The sequence below is a fragment of the Mastomys coucha genome, unplaced genomic scaffold (genome assembly GCF_008632895.1).
Source record: "Mastomys coucha isolate ucsf_1 unplaced genomic scaffold, UCSF_Mcou_1 pScaffold18, whole genome shotgun sequence".
Taxonomy (NCBI): domain Eukaryota; kingdom Metazoa; phylum Chordata; class Mammalia; order Rodentia; family Muridae; genus Mastomys; species Mastomys coucha.
This window is the reverse complement of record NW_022196900.1, coordinates 2,146,250-2,156,394: the sequence shown is the minus strand read 5'-3', so window position 1 is coordinate 2,156,394 and position 10,145 is coordinate 2,146,250. Positions and strand designations below refer to the sequence as shown.

The following is a 10,145-nucleotide window of genomic DNA, read 5'->3' as shown; positions in this document are numbered from 1 at the left end:
CTGAGGCAAATAAAGTCAGTCAGAGAGCATTTCTACCACAGAACCCAAGAAAAGGAACATGGTACTGTTTTAAATCCTCAGTCCCCGCCTAGCGTACCCAGCCCGCAACCCTGAACTTTCCAGTCCAGGAGCTGGGCTGCCCTGCCCCCAGAGGCTCCTCCCTATATTATCCAGACATTTTGCTCTCTCTCTCTCTCTCTCTCTCTCTCTCTCTCTCTCTCTCTCTTTCTCTCTCTCTCCTTAACCTCTGCGCTTGAGCCCTTTTCTCTCTTTCTCCTTCCCATACCCCTACTTTATCCCCCTTCTCAATGGTGACTTCCCTGGCCTCGGTCCTTGGAGCCAGTGAACTCACCCACCTAAGAACAACTTCCTCTAAATCCCTGCCTTTAGTATAATCTAATCTGGTTTGAATTGGCTCATTTCACCAGCGAAGAAGTAACCTATCCATGATCAAGAGTCAAAGAAGAAACTCTAGGTACAAACGTTTAAGAAGTCGCTCTCAACCTGCTGACCACACCTGCTGCCCAAAGAGACCTAAGGAGAAACAAGGCTTCTCCACTTCTCTTCTGTTACTGGATGTGGAGAGAAACAATCTTGGGAGCCAAGAGGTTGAAGAAGCAACCATGCACAGGGAGAGCACAGGAGCTCTCTGGGCCACTGCCGGTCCCTGCTGAGCCAAGAGGGGTGACAGGATGGGCCATTCTCCAAGGCACTGGCCCAGCTCAGGGACCCAACGAAAGAGAAAGCAAGCGTAGGATAAGGGAATACCTCCCCAGCCTGGGAAGGCAGATGCTAAGGCGAGCTGTGAGCATCCTGGCAGGTATTCTGGAAGAGCTCCCTTCTTCCTCCCTCCTGTGCTCGGGCTACAGAAGCCGCTTTTTGATAGCCCTGGGGTTTCCTATACGTGATGATTTCTAAAGAGAGGGTTCAAGAGGGGCTATAGAAGACTAGAGAAAGCCTAAGCTTGCACCGCACTGCCCAGATTCCACGTAAGCAAAGTGAAAATAAATTCTGTCAACTGTGTGAACAGGCTAGAGAAGGAGAGCATGGGGAAAAACACTGGCAAGAGAAAAACCTCCCCAAAAAACAAAACAAAACAAAACAGAATGGCTCTCCCAGATTGCCTTGTGCTAAAGGAAAGAGTAACGGACACAAGATTTCAATAAAACGAAAACATAAATACAAAATGCTAAAGAAAGCAATTGCAAATAGAAAGAAACCAACCACAATCAACGGTGCTGACAGCTAACAAATGAATTTTAAAGGGGACACCTAAAAACTGCTGGAGACAGATGGCAGAAAGTTTAAGGTTTATAATAGAGAGCAAGCCGAGCAGTGATGGCGCACGCCTTTAATCCCAGCACTTGAGAGGCAGAGGCAGGCGGATTTCTGAATTCAAAGCCAGCTTGGTCTACAGAGTGAGTTCCAGGACAGCCAGGGCTACAAAGAGAACTCTGTCTCGGAAAAAACAAACAAAAATAAATAAATAAAATAAAAGGGAGCGAATACACTGTTCAGACCAGGACAACACAAAGTCCAATCACTGCTGTGTAAGCAGTGTTCAGCAGAAACCTGACATCTTTGGAAATGCTGTGAAGGGACAGTTTCCTGAAGTGAAAAGCAAAACCTGTTCTCGAAAGAGCACACCGCTTAGCTGAGCCTGTTTTTACATTAAACAATAGACATTGATTAATGCATTCAACTAGAGAGATAAAGAAGAGTGTTCTCTGGCATCTGTGCAGAAAATGCTAACCACCTCCAGGTGGAGAAGCAGGCGGGGCCCTGGCTTTCCACAAAACCCAGGTGAACAGACCGCTGAGCTTTGGTGGGAGGGAAGCAGGACTGACTAACATTATAGGATGCCAAACTGGCATGCAGACCGGAAGGCTAGAGACAGACCTTTCTGAACTTAACGAGAAAATAAGTAGAAGACAAAAGAGACAGTTGGGGGAGGAAGAGAGAAAGAAAAGGAAATAGACCACACACACGTGCACGGACGCACGCACGCACGCACGCACGCACGCACGCACGCACGCACGCCCATATGCAAGCACATTTCTGACAGAATCAAGAGAGTCAACTCGTCGATCATTTCCAGATATTGCCCAGAAATAGATTTTCCAATTCAAGAAGACTCCTCACCAATTTTGGCAGAATTAAGATACAGGAAACACGCAAACATTGAAGGGGGTAAAGAAAAAAAAAACCCACCAGAGACAAACTTTAAAGTTTCCTAAACTCCACGGCATCATCAGTAACAGTAACAGTAATAACAAGCACTGCCTGGAGTGGCGGCACATGCCAGTAATTCCAACGCCCAGGAGGCTGGGACAAGAAGGCCACAAATTCAAGGCCAGCCTGGGGTACATAGCAAGAGATGAACAATTTTCCCTAAAGGACTGAGAAAAAACCTAATCACATAAATGCTGTGCGCAGACCCTGCTGCGGCTCGAGAGCTGGAGCATGTGCTCTTCTTGCATCCTTGTCCCTTGATAGCAGCCCTGGGCAATGTGGTTTGTTTTGTTCAACTCCAGCTCATTTTAGCTTCATCTGCCACTGTGGTCTGTCAGATTGAAGTATGTATGGCTTGAAGCTAAATATTTCCCAGCAAATTGTTCTTTAAATGATACAGCACTGTGTCAAGGGCCACAGACATGCATTAGAATCCCGCTTCAGTTCTGTGACTCGTCTTTGCGGCTGTTACTGTGAACATGAGGGGTCACACGTGCCATGCCATCTGAGTGGCGATTGGAGTACACCTGTGGAATCTGTCCTTCTTTCTACCTTTAAGTGGGTTTCAGGCTTCGAACTCAGGCAGCCAGGTTTTGAGAGCAAGTGCCTTCAACCAGTGATCCATTTTGTCAACTCTCAGTTTGTGATAGTTTATGGACCTATGTTTAATCTTTCTAAGTTTTATTTATTTATTTTTTCCTTCTAGATTAGGGGTTCTTTGAGGTAAAATGACTAACACCATTTTACTTAGGGATGTTTGCATTTTTACATAAGAAATAGCAACAAAGCTTTCATACCTACAACTATCCTTGCTTCTTTAGGAGGGGCTCTTTCTTATTGTGTGGGGCTTCGTGGTGAATTAGAGTTTGCACGTTTGAGTTGGGTTTGGAGAATCGGCTACATTAATTACACATGAGGCCTGGAGGAGTTGGGTGCTAGAGATGATTTGACGCTTTCTTCTGACCTCCTTGGACCACAGGCAATCCCAGGGTGCACAAACAGATACGCAAGCAAAAGCTTACACATATAAAATAAAATGTCTTTAAAAGGGGAAGGAAGAGAAAAATTGGAAGGAGGGGTTTGCAGGGTGAGAATCTAGGAGAGGAGTGGTGTGCAGTTACAAGATGTTCTTGAGAGAAGCCCTGGCTGGCGCACAGTCAAGGGGAGACTTTTGAAGGTGAGAAGGTAGGATGTGGTGTCTGCCCTTTCTTCTGCTTGTGTGATGTAACTTCCCTTCCTGGCCTTTCAGGGCACACAGACTCCTCTGTGAACTTGATGTTACTCACTATGCTGGGCTGGGGCTGAATCTGGCAGGGCACTGAGGGCTACAGCATCCCTAAAGATGCAGTGAGGTGGAGAGTCCCCACAGATGCAGCAGAGTCAGATGCACAGAGGAGACAGCTCCTGGCTCTGTGGATTTCCAACAATTCTCTGCATGGTACCCTAACGTGGGGATAAGGAGGTGGAGAAGCCACCTGGTGATGTTTTCCAAAGTCTTCCCTGCTGGACCACCTCATCCTCCGTCAAGCCGGATGTGCTTTACTATGTCCATTCTGTTCACCGTTTCAAGGTCTCTGACCAAAAATACTGGCAAGGATGCTTTGAGTCCCCCTTCCTACAGCTTCTTGATCAGTCTTCCCCAGAGATGATGTTTCTACTGGATAGCTATCTCTACTCCTGGGAACTTTGCTTTTTTGCCTGTTTCTGGGCTCTCCATGACACTACCTTTCTCCTTTAGGCGCCAGCCCCCTTGGGTTACCAGGAGTGTATAGTATTTTACAGGTTCAGAGAACACTTCCTGCTGGTCTCCATCTCAGGTCATGGTTCCATCATCTTCCTAGTAACCACAATCTATGATCCAACACTGTTGTTTGCCCGACCTGGGGTTTATTATCCAAGAAAACTAGAGGCAAATTGCAACTCTTTGGACCACAGAGGGGATCTCTGACAGCCTTTCAGGGGTACCTCGTCTGTGAGACTTGACAATTCTGCTGTGATCCCCCTGACTACATAATAAGTGGCACTCATTGTTGGATATGTGTCTGTTACAAGCTGGCCCTCTGTGAGCCTGGATTCCCCTCTTAACCTGTCTCCTTCTGTACACTCAGGCTATCTTGCCACACTTAGATCCCTTGTTACTATGTTGAAGCAGGCTATATTTCTGTCCCAGCCTCATGATTGATTCATTTTGTCTCCAAGTTCTTATCTTTCTAGGTTGACCTCCGACGGTTGCTGTCAATGATACAGTGCATGGACTGCTTATAGCAACATGTGCTCTCTCTAGTGAGCAAACCATTTAGTGTCTCTGCATTGGCTTGGGCATAGCACTAACATACTGTGCATCCTCTGTCCTCACTGAGTGGTTCAGGGATCTCAGAAATAGCCTGCTAGTTCAGGCTATTTTTCCATGAGCACCCAAGAAATCCCAATCACTGGATATTAAGGACCATTGACTAGGCTGGGCTTACTTAGGACTCAAATGATATATACAAACTATGCTCTTAACACCTCCCCACTGACACTTAGATCAGCAGTTCTCCACTGTGGGTCGTGACCCCTTTGGGGGTCGATCAATCCTTTCAGAGGATATCAGGTATCCTGCCTATCAGATATTTTCATTACGATTCTCAACAGTAGCCAAATTACAATTAGGGTGTAGCAACAAGGCAGTGGAGGAAAACTGCTAACTGGCTTGTGCTTCATGGCATATTCAACCTACTTTCTTACACAACTCAGAACCACACACAGTTAGCTGAGCACTCTGACATCAAACAAACAAACAAACAAAAAGTTCCCAGATGGAGTTGCCTACAAGAAACCTAATAAAAGGGTTTCCTCAACTAAAATTCCTCTTTCTTGATAACTCTAGCTTGTATCAAGTTAACAGAACAATATCATACCAGCCAGCACCCCCACCTCTCTAGCTTGGTGAAACAGGAAGTTGATTTGGATTGCTTACAGGAACATGGTTGACTCAGGCAGGTAAATCATTAGGAAGCTCAACCTCAGTGTGGGGTCTGCTCAAGAAGGTCTGCACGACTCCAGGTCCTGCCCAGTTTACAGGCAGCTCCTCCAATGATGCTCCTCTGCCTCAGCACCCGTTTACTGCTCATGTGACCCCGGGCCTGCTGAGTTCTTATAAACTTTCATGCGTGTACCACAGGTCTCCCCTCTTAGGTCTAGGAGGAGATGGGTTTTCCATCAGGAGGAACTAGCTACACAATAGGCATCATTACTGCTTCTTACATCTTTACACCAGGGCTATTGACACTGCTTCCTTGACATAACCATGATAATATAATATTTATGCTAGTGTTAATAATATTTGGATTAATTTATTTGAACAGAAGTAATAAACAATCTGGATACTTCCAGGGTTTCCGGAATAATAGTAGACTCTTAGATCTCGATGAGATCTTGAAGGTCAGTCATTCGGTCACTGAATAATCCAGACACAATGAATTCAATGAATAACACTCATTGTCATTTTATATTTGATTCTAGCAGTATTTTTAGTTTCGTGTCTTAGGGCTTTGAATAATTGACCGATAATTCCATCCTCTATCATTTTGCTTCATGGCTATTGATTGGTTTCTTCGGTAAAGATGTCATTCTCTTCCTCTTTCATATAGCTGGCACAGGCTTGGTACTGATGTCTTGGAATCTCTCCGGCTTCTGGAAGTTTCCCCTCCTTATCCGCTCAGGTCATTTTTCAGTTGATAGCTTGAGTTCGATGTAGCCTTTACTGCCTGAGAGGGACGCTAGCCGTCGTTGTCTCCTCGAACCTTAGTCACAGTCTCTTAGTGAGTCTGCTTTGTTGGTTTGGAAGTTCTCTTCCTGTAGTGCAGTCTGGAAACTTGCTCCAGTGCAGAACCAAGGTAGCTGGGGCCTCACATCCTTCCTCACATCTCTATCCTGTATCACGAACCCACGTTGCCTATTATCTGATGTCCTTAAGCCATTGATCCGAGTATTTTTGCTCCGTTTCTAGTTCTTTAAAAAGGAAAGGTGAATCCAGTCCTTCATCGTGGCCGGTGGTGGGAGAACTTACCCATCAGCTGAACCAACCCTAATTTCTTGACTCTGTACCCTTTCCTCTAACTCCCAACACAGGCAAAAAATGCAAGAGAATTATGCAACTGCTTCTGGACTTGAGTGTCTGTGGGTAGGAAACACGTGGCTCCCATGGTTTTGTGAGAAGAATGGCAGGTGTTCTCAGTAAGCTATCCAGGGTCATTTACTTGGCTTTGGACTAACCAGAATGCAGTGTTCTGATTTCTCCATTAACAGTTGTTGATATTTTAGAACTGCTGAGTGATGTGGAATGTAAGGTAGGGGTTCCATTTAAGTATGTGAATGAAGGATCCTGGGGGGTGGTAGGAGTAGATCCTCTTGTGTGGATCTCCTTCGTTGCCTAGAGCAAACCAATGTTACTGTCACATTTGCCCGTGGGATGGTGAGAGCAGAGATGACAGGAGCTGCATCCCTGGTTTCCCTGGAGCAAGTCAAGGATTGGAGAAAGAACATAAGATGGGCCTATTCTCCAGTTCGTCAACTTTCTCCCTGTGTTACCAGATAAAAGCCCTTGTACAACTGCAGGCATATGCTTTGTGTTTGTACTATCCTGAGAGCTGACTAGCTAGCTAGCCAAGGATGCTCTGTGACATCTGAGTGTTAGGATTGCCCACAGGCACCATGGTTGCCTGGCTTTGTCCTTGTGTTCTAAAGACCCAAACTCTGGCAAGTGAGCCATCACTGAGCCATCCCCCCAGTTCAAATCCCCCTGTTCCTGTTACGAGCCAACACCTGAGACCCAAGACACCACCTGTACGATGGATGCATAGACGGAGGGACATCGTGTCCCTCTTCTGCCTCATCAGCAGTTGTGGGTTTGCCTTATGATAGCAAATGAGGCAACACGTATTACATTCTGGGTTTGAAGCTTTTATTATAATTACATTTTAGTTACAGGGAGCATTTTAATTGGGCGATTGGACTTATTTGGAGTTGACAGAATCCATATAACCTAGCAGATTACATTAGGAATTTCAAAATACGTTATCTCAAAATAGAGTTTAGAAAAAAGATGGGGAGGAGAATCTGTGTTGGATTTAAAATCCACTTTGAGCAAGGGAAATTTCCAGCTTGCACCGCCTTCTGAGTCCCTGCTGCTGACACTGCACTTTGGGCGACAGGCTGTCATTTCAGGGCAGTTTTTTTTTTTTTTTTTTTTTTTTTTTTTTTTTATTTTAAATGATTTGTTTAAAATGAAATACTATTCTCTTTTAAGAAAACTTTAGACTGAATTATTTTATCAAAACATTTTCCATGTCATGCTAAAAGATTACATTTACCACATCAATGGTGTTTTAGGAAAACCAGCTACAATTGGTAACGAAGCGCCCTAAATTCTCAAAAAGGCAGGAAGGAGGGTTGCCGCTCATCAGAAAGCCTTACCGCTCCCTGGAATTTGGGACGCTTTTAAACAGCGCCACCTAGTGGAATTCTCTAACTATAAACGCACCGCAGCCCCCTAGCCTTGAGTCTTTGAATAGCAAGTTTAGCTGGGTGTGACGGCACATGTAATCCCAGGCCTAGGGAGGCTAAGGCAGGAGGATAGACTACACAGACAGACTCTGTGTTTCAAAACAAGTAAATAAAAGGATTGGGGGAGGTTGGGGATGTAGCTCAGGGAACGGCAGGTGTTTAGCACGTCCAAGGCCTTGGTTTGGATTCTTTGGGGGAAGGTAGCAAATTAATCGTTCGGGATGTCACTCAACCTACTGATAAATGCATCCATTTGCCAGATTCTCCTGCAATTGCTCAGGGATCTGGGGTTGAAGTTGGATAAAGTGGAATATGGATAGAACCTGGCTTCTAAAATATCCTCCATATTTCCCTCACCTTTCCCAAATCCCTGTCTGATAACCGTCATTATCCAGTCAGACCTTAGGAGCTTTAACTATCCACAGCCTACTACCCTCCTATTCTAGCCCCACGACCTTCAAGGGACTGTGATGTGGACACAGAACACTCGTTCTTACCGTAAACTAGAGGTTTGGTGTTGACTTGTTAACTGTACTGATGAGTATGGAAGAGAGGAAAGTGAAAGCAAAGGGAGAGACGTACATGAGAGAACAGACTTTTCCTTCAGAAAGATGCCTGGGTTCTCTGACCCATTTGTGCGGGTCTCGGAGTAAGCACGCGGTTGACAAACATCGAAACATCAGCAACACGGCTGGAAAGCATAACCACAAACGCACTCTGGCAGTGTGAGTTTGGGAGCCAGACCATCAGGCTGTGATGGAGGTGATGAATCTTGGGTAGAAACGCTTCCTGCAGCTTTAGTCATGAGGAGTTCCGGTGAGGCGCCTGCGCTGTAGGGTGTTTAGGAGGGGGCCTGTCGGCTTTCACAGCGGCATCTCGCCTTCTTTCAAGACACTCTGATGCCTCATGCTGCCAATCCTGCTTCCACACTAATTAAAGTTCTTAATAATCTCCATTCCAAGATGGCCCGGAATATATGATGTATGAATATTTCCATTATAGGCAGGGTACAACAACATGTGACATTAGTAAAGAGTTCTCAACTGAGCTATTTGTGGGGCCCCACTCAGCACACATTCAACACCTACGGAAGTCCTTAGATGAACACAGGGAGAAGAAACTAGTGGGTTACAGAGGACAGAGTCTGCAGAGGAAGTTGACAGAAAGTTTTTTGTTTTTTGTTTTTTGGGATTTTTTTGTTTTGTTTTTGGTTACAGGAGGAAGGGAATGAGCCATTGGCTCTGTGGGGGAAGGGGATGATGGAAGAATTGAACGGTTTAGCCCAGATGGAGACAGGATAACAAGAGCTCTGAAAACCATCACTGAGAACTGAATTTAAAGCTAAGTCAGGGCTCCAGATCAGTTAAGTAGGCAGACATGCTGGATCGAGCCAAACACTGCTCTGATAGCTGCAATCTTCAATTCTTCCCCAAAGCACACTTGAGATGGCCGGAGATAGGACGGCACACCCTGCTTCTAAATAGAAACAGAGATTGTGGGAAGTGCCTCTCCGTACTGTGTCCTTGTGTGTCCTTTCTTATCAGACTGTTGATAAAAGGATTAGTTTACATTAATAAGGATTAATGTAAACAGTGTGGTTCTCAAGCCTCCTAATGCTGCGACCCTTTAATACAGTCCCTCATGTTGTGGCAACCCCAATCATAAAATTATTTTTGTTGCTACTTAATAACTGTAATTTTGCTACTCTTATGAATGGTAATGTAGATGTTTTTGGCGACAGGGTTACCAAGAGGTCATGACCCACAGGTTGAGAACCACTGCTCTAGATCCTTCTCTGTCTTTTTTAACATTATATTCCCATTTCTACTGTGGATCCCTCTCCTACATAGCTAACCTCCACTCCTTGTGCAGCCCCAGTTTTGGATATATAGCTCTGGTACTCCTGCTCATTGCAAGTACTTACAAGGCTCCCACACAAACTCTGCATGTTTGAGGCGGGGTGGACTGTGAGTCATTTAAGTCTGTATTGGAACAATAAGACAACGTCTCCTCCCTGGTAAGTCATAGAATGATATGTGTGGATGGTGGGGAAAAAGTTGATAAGCAGACGTGCTGGATCTAGGTCTTATGAAACAAGCTTAGATCCTACATACTTAGGAGGACTGAGGCAGGAGGATCACAGGTTCAGGGTTACTCTAGCTATTTTAGAGTGACTTCAGGGCCAGCCTGGAGAGCTTAGTGAAAACTTGTCTCAAAATAAAAAGTAAAAAGAGGGAGGGAGATAAAAATCCAGTGATAGAACATTTGCCACCATAACTGAGAATCTGAGCTCTAGGCTCTGTGTGTGTGTGTGTGTGTGTGTGTGTGTCTGTGTGTGTGTGTGTCTGTGTGTGTGTGTGTCTGTG

The 10,145-nt window shown here is 45.2% G+C and overlaps 1 long non-coding RNA gene across 1 annotated transcript in view; it reads right to left on the bottom strand.

Annotated features, from left to right (window-relative positions):
* Nucleotides 1-205: 205 nt before the first annotated feature.
* The window catches only part of LOC116095277, a 13,504-nt gene continuing 3,564 nt past the window's right edge, over nt 206-10,145 (bottom strand). Inside the window, exons 2-3 of the long non-coding RNA XR_004120524.1 lie at nt 513-517; nt 206-224 (exon numbers count right to left, since the gene is read on the bottom strand). This is a non-coding gene — a long non-coding RNA (uncharacterized LOC116095277). The remainder of the gene's footprint in view (nt 225-512; nt 518-10,145) is intronic.